The sequence below is a fragment of the Chironomus tepperi genome, unplaced genomic scaffold, assembly GCF_022539635.2.
Source record: "Chironomus tepperi strain 1889 unplaced genomic scaffold, CSIRO-AGI_Ctep_v1 contig_445, whole genome shotgun sequence".
In the NCBI taxonomy this organism is placed as follows: domain Eukaryota; kingdom Metazoa; phylum Arthropoda; class Insecta; order Diptera; family Chironomidae; genus Chironomus; species Chironomus tepperi.
The window spans coordinates 3,107,436-3,123,414 of NW_027226567.1; the positions used below are offsets into that span (position 1 = coordinate 3,107,436).

The 15,979-nt window shown below is 31.5% G+C and overlaps 1 protein-coding gene across 4 annotated transcripts in view; it reads left to right on the top strand.

Moving 5' to 3' along the window:
- The first annotated feature begins 201 nt into the window (after positions 1-201).
- The window catches only part of LOC139098326 (serine-rich adhesin for platelets), a 117,362-nt gene continuing 101,584 nt past the window's right edge, over positions 202-15,979 (top strand). For 3 of the 4 annotated variants that reach the window (XM_070650474.1, XM_070650476.1, XM_070650478.1), the window contains exon 1: positions 202-722. The gene's annotated coding sequence lies outside the window, so the exon portion shown is untranslated. The remainder of the gene's footprint in view (positions 723-15,979) is intronic. The other variant, XM_070650477.1, reaches the window with a different exon arrangement.

The following is a 15,979-nucleotide window of genomic DNA, read 5'->3' on the forward strand; positions in this document are numbered from 1 at the left end:
ATTTTAGTTGTTTTGCTTTTTCATGCCGTTTCGTTCACGAGATATTCTCTGTATTCCCTTATACTCTGCGGTTGCCTGCTTTTTCTGTATTACTATGAAAAAAAAAAAAAAAAATCGAGAGAGAGCAAAACAGAAAAGAAAAAAAAAATAAAAATATATTAAATTTATTTCATTTTAGTTGCGATGTTTAACCGGGAAAGTTGCGCGCTTGATCATTCTCAGTCCGTATTAAGTACGAAATAATAAAAAAAAATAAAAATTATTGTTGTGTGTTTCTTCTCCACATAACTTCTTGTGAATCTTTCTTCTGTGTAACAAATAAGAAGTAATTTTTTTCTTTCTTACATCTCGAAATGGATTCTTTTTGAGGCAAAGCAAAAGAAGAAGAAATTGCAGCACGTATGATATTAAGAAATGTGAAAAAATAAAAAAAAATTGAGAAGAATTGTGTGAAATGTGAAAGAAGTTTATGAAAGAAATAATAAAAAAAATTCATTTCTGATCCAATTCGGAAAGTTATAAAAGAGAGAATAAGTTAATTATACTAGTTTAAAAATAATAAAAAATTATAGAGTGTGTGAATCAAAATATAAGTTCTTGCAGTTTGTTTTAGTGTGCAAAAAAAATAAAGTCAAGAAAAAACTTCAAAAGTTAATAACAAAAAATTGCTAATAATTGTTGATTTCATTGCAAAGTGCTGTACGATAAGCATCAACGCTAAGGTAAAGTGCCTGTGGAAAAAAACAAAAAATAAAATTGATTGTATAGGAAATTTAATGTTGCTATAGTGACTGCCCCGTTTCACGCTTTGATGGACACCCGTGTTGGAGTTCACTAACATTCATTAGACCCAACAGAACTTACTATGAAGAATTGTAGAAAATTTTTAGTTCTTCTCTCTCATTCTACTTAGAATATTTTGTGCTATTATGCCATGAATCAGACACAAAACAAGGCTTTTGAACTTGAATCTCATTTCTTTCTCTATGCCTCGATTCTTACTTATGGCTTGATTTTTTTTGGAATCAAATGTTTAACTCTTAAAAATCAAGAAGATTTACACAAGAAAAAACATTGAATGAAGTGACAAATCGGCAATTAGCACAATCAGTAGTGTCTAATTTATGCGAGAAACTATTGAAAAACTTGGACGAATTTGTAGACAAAAAAATTTAGAGAAAAGATCGTCAGAGCGATTTTTATCGAGTGTGTGCTAAGAAGGAATGGCAATAAGAGTTGAATTTTATGCACGAATAATTAAATAGAGCGCTTAATATTGGTTATTCTAGGATTGTTTTGTAGTTTTTTTTTGCATTGAATATTTATTTTGAGAATCTATTGCAAAGGTGGGCAATCTGTTAGCACCGGTTCAATATTGTGCTGCCAAATTTTTCGGAAACACGGTGAATCCCATGCCGACTGTAAATTGTAGCTTAACACTAAGGATTTCCGTAAAAAATAAATTTTGCCCATCGCTGTTCTATTGTATCATATTGCAAGAATTTATTAGATTTTAAGACGGAATTAATGATGATTTTGACAATGACAAGCGTAATAAAGTATTTTTCGGAGATTTATTAGAGAATTCTTAAGAATTGCTAGTAGCAAACTTGAAAATTTGCAATGAATCTCTTTCATAAGATCTTTAACTGACTCTAGATGAGTTTTGCCTATTTTTCCTTAATCCAGAGCTTAACTTTGTAAAGAAAACTCGACAAAAGTCGACCTGACTCCATAAGATTTCAAAAAATTTCGAGCTCTACCCCAGCCCTTCCTTAATTTTTTGTTTTTAATTCTGTCCTAATTTCTATAAGACCTCGAATTCGACTTTTGTATGGAGCCTAGTCGATTCAAATCGACTTTTCCGTATAAAATCCGATCAAACTCTGCTCTCTACGTCTCGGACAAAATTGAATTTTCCGTCAATTCAACCTTAGTGTGCAAGCTTTTAATTTGACTCATTCTGTGTCTATCAATAACGTCAACAAATTTGCATCACGACGACATTATTCGTCCTTAAAACTAGTCACAATCATCAAATTCAATCATTCAATCTCCTCTCAACAACAATCCTACAAACTTGTCAGTAACCACATCAATGCTGATATATAAACATTTGATGACTCAAATACCAAGTGACAAGCAACGCTTCTCAGACAAATAGTGATTTCATCATTAGAAACATGTTTATACATTCCAATTGCGTACTCAATTTTAACATAAAAACTAATTTAACTCATTCTAACAGTTATAACAAGCTCTAAGCAACAAAATTATGTATTTAGAACCCTTGCCTGTTTCTTGCGTAAAAAATGGAAATCGAAAGCGAATTAAAATGTTCAAAAATGTTTAATCAAGCAAGTTAGTTAGTCAGTCAGTCGACCAAAGTAAATAAATGAATGCATTGTTCAAAGATATGCGCTACATCTAGCAAGAGATACAAAAAATAATAAGAATATTGAATTCTTTTGAGGCCGCCACCACACTATGGGGCAAAATGAAAAAAAAAAGGGACATTCACTTTGATTTTTGGACTTTTTGGAATCGAGACTTGAGGGTATTTTTTTCTTATAGTGCATATAGCAATAGACTTGCATGCAAAATTTCAGCTCATTTGGTGCTGTTTGGTCGGTTCTGGAGGTGTTTGAAGTTGAAAAATGGTAAAAAACGGATTTTTTTCATGTCTTGTTTGACTTGAAAAGTTTCTTATTTAATTAAAAGATATTGAAAAACGGTTTTCGGTTCATAATTCTACTATATAAGAGCTTTAATTTGACATAGGACAAGGTTTATATATATTGGGTTTTAGTGGCAGGACTTGAGAAAATGTATGAAAATACCATGAAAAAAAGCTTCAAGCGTCCGGAAAATATGCTAGTTCTCAAAAGTTTCTCATATAGACCTAATTTTTCGTAAAGTACTTACTTTCTACTTTCCAAAACTGAAAAAATATCCAAAATCGGTTGGTACGAACAAAAGTTATTGCATTTTTAGTTTTGGACGAATTTTTTCTCAAAACTAATATTTCTGAGATGAATTTGGAAGATATCATTTGGAAAAAGTTTTTAAATGTTTTTTAATGTATTTAGCCATTTTAGGAAGACTTGTGAAGATATTTTTTGAAAAAGTTCAAAATTCTCCGAGTTAGAGAGACATATGCTATTTAACGACTTGACACTTTTTCTCATCACTCAAACTGCTATAACTTTTACATGACTAAATATTTTTCAGTTCTGTTTCTTGTTTAGTGTAGCTTGTTATAATACCTTTCCAACGATGTATAATACTTAATAGTTGGAAGTAGTCTTGGTCGTGAAAACGGACCCTGTTTGTGACTGACCCTTTACAAAGAAATTTTCAAAAAATTCATTTCTAAAACTACCACTTAGAAATTAAATAATATAATGTTTTTGTGTTTTTTTAGTCAAAATATGATACTTATGAATCTCAAAACACAAAAAATCTCATTTTGTAAACTTTCTACACCTTTAGGGGCCTTCATAGGTAATACTCGGGTAGTCTCTCAATTCTCAGATATGAAACATTTTTATTGACTTTTTTGATTGATATTCAATATTTACATTTATTTTGTACAAAATATATCAATTTTAAAAAGTTTGGGTGGAAAAAAAGTGATTTTTGATTATTTTGTTAAAAACAGGCTTAGGTAGGCCACGTTTAAGGCACTCCAGTAGCCACTATGATTAAGTTCTATACATGTTTTATACATATTTATTAAGGTATTAGTAGTATCTAGTAACAACAAAAAACAGAATGCAAAAATATTGGTTCTAAAAAAAGTTATAGTCATTTGAGTGGCCAAAAAAGTGCTCAGAAGGGCAACCAGCATAGGCAAAATCACAAAAATTCAAAATTTTACGTTAATTTTGACAAAAAACGCAATAATTTGAATTTATACAACATAAAAATAGTTTTTATTCAAAAAATTTCAAGAATTTCATTAAAATTTTGAATTTTTGAGTTTTTGCCTATGCTGGTTGCTCTCCTCGACACTTTTTTGGTCACTCAAATGACTATAACTTTTTTTAGAACCAATATTTTTGCATTCTGTTTTCTGTTATTGCTAGTTACTACTATTACCTTTATTACTATGTATAATGCATGTATAGAACTTAATCATAGTGGCTACTGGAGTGCCTTAAATGTGGCCAACCTAAGCCTGTTTTTAACAAAATAGTCAAAAATCACTTTTTTTCGACCCAAACTTTTTAAAATTGATATATTTTGCACAAAATAATTGTAAATATTGAATATCAATCAAAAAAAGTCAATAAAAAAGTTTCATATCTGTGAAAGGAAAGACTACCTGAGTATTAATTATGAAGGCCCCTAAAGTTGTCGAAAGTTTACAAAATGAGATTTTTTGTGTTTTGAGATTCATAACTATCATATTTTGACCAAAAAAACACAAAAACATTATATTATTTAATTTCTAAGTGGTAGTTTTAGAAATGAATTTTTTGAAAATTTCTTTGTAAAGGGTCAGTCACAAACAGGGTCCGTTTTCACGACCAAGACTACTTCCAACTATTAAGTATTATACATCGTTGGAAAGGTATTATAACAAGCTACACTAAACAAGAAACAGAACTGAAAAATATTTAGTCATGTAAAAGTTATAGCAGTTTGAGTGATGAGAAAAAGTGTCAAGTCGTTAAATAGCATATGTCTCTCTAACTCGGAGAATTTTGAACTTTTTCAAAAAATATCTTCACAAGTCTTCCTAAAATGGCTAAATACATTAAAAAACATTTAAAAACTTTTTCCAAATGATATCTTCCAAATTCATCTCAGAAATATTAGTTTTGAGAAAAAAATTCGTCCAAAACTAAAAATGCAATAACTTTTGTTCGTACCAACCGATTTTGGATATTTTTTCAGTTTTGGAAAGTAGAAAGTAAGTACTTTACGAAAAATTAGGTCTATATGAGAAACTTTTGAGAACTAGCATATTTTCCGGACGCTTGAAGCTTTTTTTCATGGTATTTTCATACATTTTCTCAAGTCCTGCCACTAAAACCCAATATATATAAACCTTGTCCTATGTCAAATTAAAGCTCTTATATAGTAGAATTATGAACCGAAAACCGTTTTTCAATATCTTTTAATTAAATAAGAAACTTTTCAAGTCAAACAAGACATGAAAAAAATCCGTTTTTTACCATTTTTCAACTTCAAACACCTCCAGAACCGACCAAACAGCACCAAATGAGCTGAAATTTTGCATGCAAGTCTATTGCTATATGCACTATAAGAAAAAAATACCCTCAAGTCTCTATTCCAAAAAGTCCAAAAATCAAAGTGAATGTCCCTTTTTTTTTCATTTTGCCCCATAGTGCACCATAAGAGTATGTAATGGTATATCCAAAGTGGTGAAGTAAAGTGAAAGAAACTGAGAGAGAAGTGCTGTGCTACATAAGAAAGAGAGAGAGAAGTAAAACTCGAGATTCCAGGTTGTAAATCTCTTGTTGAAAGTTAAAAAAAAATGAGAAGAAGAAGAAATTCATTTCGGTTCCATCGACGATCTTTTTTTTTCTTATGTTTTGTGCACTTTTTATTCCATCTACATAAAAAATTTCTACATTCTTCACTGTATCATAACACAAAGAAATATGAGAAAAAAGGTTTGTGAGAAATCTCGTTCGAAAAAAAATGAACAGTTTTGTCATCAATGATCGCATCGATTGTGGGATATATAAAATGACATCATTCTGTATTCGACAATTATCTCTGCTTCATTATTCCGAATGGAATGCTCACAGTGTTATTTTTGCTCTGGAATTCTATTTGATTAGTCTCGAAAAAATTATATAAAATGAACAATAAGGCATCATTTTTTTTTTATCTATCGCAAGTACAATTGAGGATGCTTTTATGGACTAACTCTATTCAATTTAAAAGTTAGTTTGAATGTTTTGTTGATAATAAAAAAACATTTTTATAGTTTCCAATTTTGTGCAGATTTTTATTGCTTATTGTTTTGTCAAATCTCGTGATGAGTTTTGCATTTCAAGTTAGAAAAATCCTTGAACTGAGGCATAATAACTCACAAAATTTGATTAACGACTTTATGGGTCATTTATTAATGATGTTCGTGATTTTATGGAGAATTGACATTTATGGATGTTTAAGATAGATTTAGAACAGTTGTGAGCAACCTGTGTATCGCGGTATTCTAGTGTACCGTCTATTTGGTGCCGCTTTTTTTAGAAATATCATGAATCGTATGCTATCCGTCTCAGTTTCATTCGAGGCTAATAATTAAGATGTGCCGCAAAAATAAAAGGTTGCCCTCCACTGTTTTAGAACCTTTGTATTGGAAAAACTACAATTTTTGCGAATATTCAATGACAAATAAATCCAAATCTTCAATATTGGATGTACATCAATTTTTAGTGACCCCCTAAATGATTTAGACACATTGTTTGTGATCTATTGCATTCAATGAACTATGACTCCATGTCTGCATGACTGATTAGTTTTAAAAGTGCAAATAAATGAGTATTGACCCACTTAAACACAGGTTTAACAAATGAGTTTTTTTTTTTTGTAAATCGGCAATCCTTAGTTTGACCTAAAAATGCAATCCAAAAAAAAAACTCACAACGAAAAATTTTCGCAACCTAATACTTTTAATTCAAGTAGAACAGACAGAAAAACCAGCACGCAAAATTTCAGAACCATGTCAAGTATGAAGAAGAATTAGTTTTTATATAAAGTCATTGTTTTAAGACATAAAAAGTGTAAGAAGCATGTTAATTCATTACTAGAAACCGCTAGACTATTTGAATTTATATTTGTATGTTTACTAATGAGCTTAGAGGTAAATAAAATTAGCAAATTATGGAGTTAAGCTGAGGGATTGTTTATAAATAATGTTAATCGAGAAGCTAGTCGCTCTTGAATAGGAAAAATTGATTAAATCGATCAAAATTCCTACTACAGGATGATGTTATTCTGGATTGGAGCTGCTTTAGATTCAAAACTGGCCCCAGAGTGACTCAAATCCTCGGAAATCCTGATCCTGACAGCGAGAAAGCATTCAGAGCAACCATAGTCATGTCTGCCAGGTGCAAGCTTTTTATCAAATTATTGTTACTGACTATCATGATTATTTCATATATTCTGTCACAAACCTCAATAACCTTCCAAATACTCAACATTGCACGTCATAAGTGAACGACCCCACTACGTAATTTTAGAAGATAATTAGAAATAATGATAAAGTGAGTTCTTCACAGCTCACAAATTAAATTGCACATTTCTTTTCAATCAACTATCAAGCTAAGGTTAAGGTTAGAGTAATAAACACATGCAAAACTACTAATTTACTTTTACCGTACATTTTCTCGTATATAAACATCTCATTTAACTTTTAACTGTTTTGAACTTTTTGTACTGCTACTGTGTATTAAGTTGTGTACTACAACACAGAAAACAATCACACAAAAAATATATATCAAGTCCCATTTCCTTTATTTTAGCACATTATAATTACCCAACAATTCATACCCTAGTGAGCAAATAATTATTATGACTAGACATTCAACTTGTTATGGTTTTGCTAAAAAAAAAATAGTATTCTTCTTCTTTTTTCTCGATATTACGTGCTTATTAGACAGTTTACATAATTTATGAATTCAAATATTTGACTTATCAGAATCGATAATTTTTTGAGTATTGACGAGTGCAGTCATGTGAATTGTTGCTGTATATTCTGAGTTGAATGAGTGTGTCGTAAGAGGGATTGCACAATTTGGATCAGTTTTTGGAAGAATTTTGGGTAGAAATTGGTTTAGTTAGTTTTTGGGGACTTAGTCAATAAGAGACAGGAGCGTACTATCCAAGGATGGCTATGAATTAGGCGTCGGCCAAAACTGCAGGCCTGTAGCTTTGTTACAGCAAAAAACTGCAAGTCTACGCATCTAAAATGCAATTCTTGGCCCAATTCTATCCTAAATTGATCCAAATCTAAGTATAATGTTGAAAAATCTTAGAAAAATCCCAAAGTTTCAATTAAAATTTTAAACTAATTAATTTCAAGTGACTAAGCATTGATTTAATTGATAATGACTAGAATGTGATATTTTCCAGACTCGACATAGCATTCAGTAGCTTAAGTGCTTCAGTCTGTCTCTATTTGAAGTAGTTTTTTGCATCGAAAATTGTCTTCCTATTAATATAATAATATTTTCTTATAAATATTTGATTTCATGACAGATTAATGTGACATCACTTTATTTTTTAAAAATCCACAGGCCAATGAACATATTGGCTTATTTTAGTCCACACAGTTTATTTGACTAACTTGATTTATGTTTGATATTAAAGTTATTTTTGTGCGTCTTTAATTAGATTGTTTAAAATAACTTTGGATTGACTGTGATAGAAAAATATATGAAACAGACAGTAATCTGCATGATTATAAGATCATTTAGCTAAAACCTCATCTTAAAAAAAATGGCAAATCAGATAAATTTTTCAATAATTCCATGAAAATAACATTCAAGATTCACATTAAGATCAAAAAAATATCTGATTCCGGACCGTTTTATAATTTATGAAAGGTGAAATTTCAGTCCATGCAAATCAACAAAAATATGTCTGGCATGAAGCTTGTTATATTCAACTCTTTTTTTGTGATATTCACAACGTTGATAACTTTAACACGTACCATTAATCATTAAAAAGTTTCAGACCTGTGGATCGCAAAATGATTTTTATATCCCGAGCGACACAAGTGTATGTTTTTGGGAGACTAATGGCTGCCAAACAGAGGTGACTTCCATTTGGTGTTTAGGCGTAAAGGAGGTTTAAAGGAGCCTTAGCCAGCGATGGAGCCAGCATCAGGCGACGACTGAGGGACGTCATGGATCATACTTGATCTGTCCGGTCAGCGAAGTTAGTAAGTCCATGGCGGACCCTTCTTCATTTGTGCTACTCGGGTATAAAAACTATGAATGCTCAATTTTGAACAAATATTTTGACCAGTCAGATAAGTCTGATTAAAAATAAATAACGAAATTCAATTCAAAACAGTAAAAGCTTGTTATTACTTTCATCTTATTGCTAACGCCTTAATCAACACCGGGCCTCTTTGATCTGCTCATAAATAAATTCAAACTTACAAGCTTACAACATTCATCTATTTTATTAATTCATGAATAAAAAAAAATTATCATTGAATTGATCATTTATTCCGCATCATTGCGGAATTTTTTTATTCATTCAATATTATAAAGAAAAATTATAGTTTGTGATTTATCGCCAGCAGCTATCGATTGGATGTATACAATTAACCTTTAAGAATATTATTTAGCCGCAACCTAATTTCATAAAAGTTTGTGAATTATTTCATTTCACACAAATTGCAGGCAAAATAAGTGAAATATTTTTCAGTAATCAATAGGATTTGCCTGTCTGAATAAGTAGTTTTTGACGAGTTTGAGAGTTATTGTGGGTGAATGGCTTAAGGCGCATTTTATTGATTGATGTATATGTTGGTGGATATAATGTAGAAATCACAAATCAATCTGAATCACTAAATTCTAGTCAAATTGTAAGACTAATTAGCAGTTGAAGCCACCAAGCTAACACCAGACCCGATCTTCTACCTTTCATCCATATTCTTGCATAAACATAGACCAAGCACAGACAGTTAAGCCGTTCACAGGGTCATTCAAGTCACAGACATAATATACCACAACATTCTCATTCTATTAACCAGCCAGAACATTCCAAATCCCCAAACAACCACTTTCTAGAATAAAATGTCTCAACCTTTACGTCCAACAACACAAATCCAATTATGCGCGCTTGCAGGCTTAGAAATTACTCTCTGTCGACTGTGTATAATATTGAAATTACATATTAAATATACATTGAAAGGGTTTCATTAGCTGGACTCGTCACGTGATTGACATTGAAAGTCAATACAATGTATTTGTCATGTCTTCTCATCTATCATTCTGGTATCGAAGACGTGATTCAAGTTCATGAGTACTTTTTTGTCCACCATTTTGAAATGATTATGTTAGACGGTCTCGTTCGTCCATTCATGAAGCGTATCTAAATGGTTAAGGAAATTACCCTCGGGTTGTATCATCAAAATTGGAACCTGATCTGATTATTTCTTACTTTGGAATATTGAGAAAATTATGCTGGATGTTTATACTAATGTTTTGGTACATTCGTGTCTATATAATTAGATTTGAATGCTTGAAATAAATGATAGGTTGAGACTTTGTTGCTGCTCAACGATCATTCGCATCTCAATTCTTCATGTTTCATTATGACTATTGTTAGAGTAGCTTGATGCTTTTTTTGGGTGTGCAAAATCGCTTTATTCAAGTTTTTCCAGCCGGTTTTCTTCATAGTCTTACTGACTTTGCGGTTTCTGATGACAGAGACACATCAATAATTTATGAATACAGTAAAGTCTATGCCGTTCAGGTCATTAGTCGCTTCTAATGTTTTTGTGTTTACCGGTGTGTGGTATTGAAAAAACTACATCTACTGATTATTGAGTACACGTGTGGGATGCTCATTCAGCTTTGTTTCTTTCACTTTTTACCAATTTTTTTATTTTTTATCCATCAAAAATGTATATTTATTATGTCTGTAGATTAATAGTGTTTTGAGGGCATGTTAATTGTTTCTTTTATTTAAATTTCATTACAAATGGTGGAATTAACATTTGCTTTCACAATTAGGTGGCATAAGTAATACACTAATTGGATGTAATGCAATTTCGGATAGATTTTGATAAATAAATTATGAATTTTTATTGAAATTTACTGAAATTCGGTCAACCGCATGAGCTGTCGATTAATTGACATGGATTATTTTATTGCTCAAAAAATTATTATGGCCATTAATTTACCCGGATCAAGACATCGTGCCTTTAAAATTAAGATTTGTTGACTGTAAGTTATGGTGCCATTTAGGTCAATAAACTGAGCTGAACAGATTGCCAATGAGGAAATTACTTGAAAAAATTCTACGCCCAAAATAATGACAGCCTTATGAATCATATCGCATATCTAATTTTATCTCTTAAAATCTAGATTATTGGCAAGTGCCTTTCCAAAATATATACACAACAGATTTCGTGTTTTCTTTAATTTTCATATTCAATGACCAACTTGATAATTATTAGCTCTTGTATAAGCAGAGACACTTCATAATCATGTCTTATTTCACATCACTGATCACTTAACAAAAATTGTGTTTTTTCAACTCAATCGTAATTTGAACTCTTAATTTTCACTATTTAGCAAAAAACTTGGTGCCGCATGCAAATTCATTTCTCCTTCATTTCTTTTTTACACTCCACGACACTTATCGATTTGACTTACAATTGAGTAAGGAGCGGAATAAAAAAAAGTGTGACACATAATTATTTCCATTTCTAGGTGCTTTTTTGTTAGTTTAACAAATAAATGTAACATGAAACTTGGCCGGGGCAGAAAAATGCAAATTAATTGACGAGTGAAATGAAGGAAAAGACGTAAATACGAAATTTTTTTGTGAATAATACTCACCATTTTCTTATCGATTATTGTTAGTTGATACGACTTTGTTATGGGTATGATGCGATTACTGATAAAATGTTTTGTTGTTTACGACTTAACTGTAGCTTAATTTAATTAATTTCGATTGTGTTGAAGTTTTACAAAAATATTTTCAAAAGTTACTGAGGTGATTTTTTGTTTGTAAACATTTAAAATTGACTAAATTTTGGAAATTTCAAATTTAAAATGTCCGTTAATTTAAAAAATTGATTAAATTTCGAAATTTCAAATTGAAATTGTCCGTTAAATGAAATTATCCTTGATTTTGGTAATTTCATCAATCTACGCCCAAACTCTTGTTATTTCAACATCCATTAATTTCAATTTCATTGATTTTTTTCTCCTTTTCACTTGATTAACATGAAAGAAAAGAACGAAATCGAAATTGGATAAATAAGCAAATATTGCATGTGGTTTCACGCATTCAAGTAGCTTTTTTCACTTCTATTAAAAATGAATTAAATTAGCAAACTAATAATTTTCCCTTTTTGTCTGCCTCCATTATCTATTCAATTAACCAGCATATAAAAAATTTATCGAAATTAAATTTCAATCCCGCTAACTAATAATCTTCCACATCCAACGATAGAAAGGTGAGCTCACATGGTGCACTGTACTCTCTATTCTTGTCTTTGTAACAACAACAACAAAATTTGTGTATTCCGCAGTTCTCTTTTTTTTCTACAAATTAAATTTTGATTGTTGATTGCTAATGAGTTAATGGACATAAGTTCAATTAGAGTTGAAACTCTTTTTTCCGCGTTAGTAATTTTTATGGATTTACATTTAGTAAACGAAAGTCAACAAGAAGCAGTGAAAGTTTAGTTTTGGATGATAAAATAAAGTCACTGATTATGGATAATGAGAACCAAATAAAGACATTTCATGGAAATTAGGATTTTAATGTTAGTTACGACGTGGAAATTGGGGATTTGGGATTTAATGACAATTGTTTGATAGACTTTAATGCTTTAGTTTGGTAAATTGGACCTGATGATGTTGTAATTGTTGGTTTTTGGTGTTTTATAGCTGTACTTTAAGTTTTTCTCACTTAAATTGGTCCAGAATGATACATTTATGAATCGATAATCCTCAGATTGATCAATTTTGTTCATTATACCAAAATCTCTAAGTTTCTGGATCAAAAGTTGATATTCTTCCTTTAGAATGTATGCTCGAATCCTCAAATCTTAAATTCCTAACCAGTTTCCCGTCAATAAACGTCAATTCCACCATCATATCCGTTACTCAATCTCTATACTCCTCTCAATTCTCATCACAGTCATTCTCATAGCCTGCCATTTTGTTCCATTAGATTCTTATCATCCAAATCTCATCTTACACAAGTTCTGCCTTGTTGAATTCAAAGCACACATTTCGTGCAAGCAGTAAAAAGTCACAAATGCGTAAAATATTTTTTTCCTCTAAAAAAAAATTTGCCATTAAGGCATCAACTACGAAAGGCATTCTTTTGCACTTCCTTTGAATCGTCTCATCGTTCCCCTCTCATGTTCACCTTCACATGCTACAACATTGTCTACCTCTTCTTATTGTATTCACTAACTTTACGATCAGAATCGTTTCGTTGAGTTTCTTCTGCATTTCTTTATTTTCATATATGTTGATTCCGACGAAGTCTTTTTGAGACCGTAAAAATGCAATGCTGTTGGAGGTAGTATAAGCTTAAGTTGAGAATGAATAGCAATAAAGATAAATCTTCTTTCGAATGAGACTTTTTTCTTCTGTTTTCTTCCCTCTTAGATTCTGGTTTATTGGAAAGTCGCATAACTTCTTCATCTTCTCGAGTTATGCTTCTCGCTCGAGCAATTTTTAGTCTCTTTCTTTTACTTCTACAACAATGAAAATTCCCGCTTCTTGAGTGGATTCTTCATTGAAATTCTTTAACAGTGTCGTGTCTCATTTCTGGCTTTTATTGTTTATATAATTTCCTTTATTGTAGTTTAAACTGTCGTTCTGGGTTTGAATTGTCATGATTATGAGGAAGTAACGGTTAATTTATGATTATGATGTTTATTCATACTGATTTTTTGGTGGGTGATCATAGAATATCGTGATTTTAATGTTGGAATGTCAGGTTTTTTGATGCAGGAATTGAACGATTGTAGTGGATTCTAGCTACTGCATGTCTTTAGAAGCATGTGAGGAATATGGGAGCGGGTCTGCTAGTTCAAGAGATAGAACAATGTTGGTTTAGTAGATAAGCAACAAAAATCTTTTGATTGCTCTCTTCTAAGGTTGTGGGTTCGATTCCCAACACAAAAGGACTCACATGACTCCATACTGGACATGCAGATCAATAGTGATCCAAGGTCATTCTTAGATGATACCTAATATTGGCTCAATCATTGATTACCGCTTTCAAATCATTAATATCAAATGTATTGTTACCCCGTCAAGTCTGACGTCATTGAAATCCGGCATCACGCCAAACTCGAGCCAGCCTGGTGTCGGATTTTGGATTGATTAACCGACTTGTGTTATTCAGTTACAGCTTTTGAATACTAAAGTGCCAATTTAAATCAAACTTGATTGTTGATCGACATGGAATAACTGAATCTATAATATGCTTGCACAAACATACCCAACTAGTAAGTCAGAATCTTCACGTATGAGAAAACTTTCTCATCGAATCCGCACAAATACTTCCCGGATGTGACATAACAATTGCACTCCTCCCAATCTCTTTTGTTTTGTTTTTGTCTTTCTCGTCTCTACAACTTCAGTTCCATTTAGTTGACTCTTCAAATGAAGCTCTCGCTGTTGATTTTTCAACATAATATTTTGTTGACTTGTTCGCATCTTCTAATAGCTTGATATGTGGGAAAGTAACTTCTTTTTTGTTGTTATTGTCATATGTACAGTTTATTAGTCCATTCGCATCCATTACACACTATTAATTCGTAACTTTAACTCACTTCTGGTATATCAGTTTACAATTTTCATCCACAGCCACACACACATCATGTCTCATAAGACATACACGATTAATTCAATTGGTGATGATAAAAATGAAGTTTAATTTTATATCCAATGTGATATGTGGAAATATGGAATTAAGAAATGAGACGTTAAGTGTGTCGAAATAATCGGGACACGCCAAGTGAGAATAATAATACAGTCAGACAAAGTAAAAGAAAAAAAATTTCTTCTTTTATTCCTCACTTTTATCTCACACACATTCAGACAAAAAACGTCAACAATGTCAGCAATAAATAAAAAAAAGAACAGATTGACGTGTCGGACAAATGCTAAATTTTATAATGGCCTGAAGTATGCTGTTCATTGTAAGCAGGGAATGAAATATAGGTGAACAATTCATTCATGATAGCATTCACAGCGGTTTTGGAGATGAATGAAGGAATAGAGCGAATGGGATAAATTAAAGAAAAGATGACAGATGGGAACGGTTGATGTCTCGGAATGATAATTTAAATTTTTAGAAGGGGAACTGAGAAAGTTTTTGCTAGTTTTGGACTTTTTTCTGTTGTTTGATGGATGATGATTGTTTAGATGAGAAAGTCCTGAATAGAATGAACATAAGTGTGTAATTTTGCATGCAAATGTTGGGAGTATCAAGTTTCAGGTCAACGCTATTCAATTTTGAATCATCGACATATCTACTTCCACAAACTGGACACAATCACCTTCCTAATTCAATTTTGCACATCAAACTTCCGTTAAGCCTTCATTTTAATCTTCTCACTCAACAACCATTTAATACATCATTACTTCCAACATAAAAATTCTATGCAGAATTACTAATTACATTACGGTTATATCCATTATCACATTATGAACTGCAACACTCATTTTATTCCTTTCTGTATTATTTACAGTTTATTAAGAACGAGAATTTCTGCTGTTATGAAGCACGATTCGACTGTTTTTTGTTCTTTTGACATTCAATCTGTGCTAATTTGTATGAGAAATGAATACATAAGAAGATACAGAAAAATGTATGAATGGATTTGATGAGTTTGAATGATATTTCCATGTGGGTAATTGAGTCGAGGTTGGGAAAATAGTAAGAAGTTTGTAAGAAGACCTTTTTTGGAAAGAGTTGAGTTTTTGAATTGGCATGATATTAGGTTTAAAGAAAGGATATCCGGAACAGGGTCTGAAACTAGATTTGCTGGATTTCCTACTTAATTTTGGCTATTTTTGGCACCATGCTTGCCAAAGTGATTGTTTTGGTCATCATGGCACATCTATGACCACGACCCCCCTTATGTAGCCATTGACATGATCTCAATCCTCAAAAATAGCTTGACTAATGATTGAATCTCCATACATGTCAGTCAAATGATCCCCAAAAGCATAAATTCAATCCAACATGTCATCCGACCTATTTCCATCAAAAATGC